The sequence below is a fragment of the Miscanthus floridulus genome, chromosome 12 (assembly GCF_019320115.1).
Source record: "Miscanthus floridulus cultivar M001 chromosome 12, ASM1932011v1, whole genome shotgun sequence".
NCBI classification, from domain to species: Eukaryota; Viridiplantae; Streptophyta; class Magnoliopsida; order Poales; family Poaceae; genus Miscanthus; species Miscanthus floridulus.
This window is the reverse complement of record NC_089591.1, coordinates 4,239,081-4,239,751: the sequence shown is the minus strand read 5'-3', so window position 1 is coordinate 4,239,751 and position 671 is coordinate 4,239,081.

The window sequence follows — 671 nt, the reverse complement described above, 5'->3', positions numbered from 1 at the left end:
GCCTTAGCTCATCAAACATGCCCTTATACACAGAGCTCTAATGCTTTCATGTAAGAGGGTCGATGGAAACTTCGCTTGCCCAGTGCCGACGGATCAGAAGAAGGTGGAGATGGCGATGTCAGATTTTTTTCGCACATGGCAAGTGGAGGAACCAACGGTCCGGGTGATTAACACGAAGCATATATATTTATAATAAGTGAAAAAAAATTGCTGCGTGTGCTGTCACTGGACTAGATCTATGAGGACGAAAGAATGATGACACAAGCCCGTGCCCATCATATATCGCGGGGCGGCTCGGACTTTGGAACTTGTTTTGTTTTTTCTGAGAAAAAAAGAATCCAAGGATCACGTCTGACTTGGTACAATCATAGGAGTTGCACCTAATACGAGAAAAATGGTGGATAGAACAAATCACCAACCAGAAGCGCCAAATCTTTTTTTCTTGGAAGGATCTTGAGGGGCCTCCCCTACAGTACTTTATTAAAAAAAAAAAAAAACGGTTGCAGAAGCGCCAAATCTTAAAACAGATATATACGCATATCAGCAAGCAAGGGCCTAGGGCGGAGTAGAACAAATCTGAGTAGGGATGCATCTTGCCTTATGGATGCAATGATCTATAACATTTGCAAATACGGTGAAAATTTAACTTTTTCTACTGTCATCTCATTTTT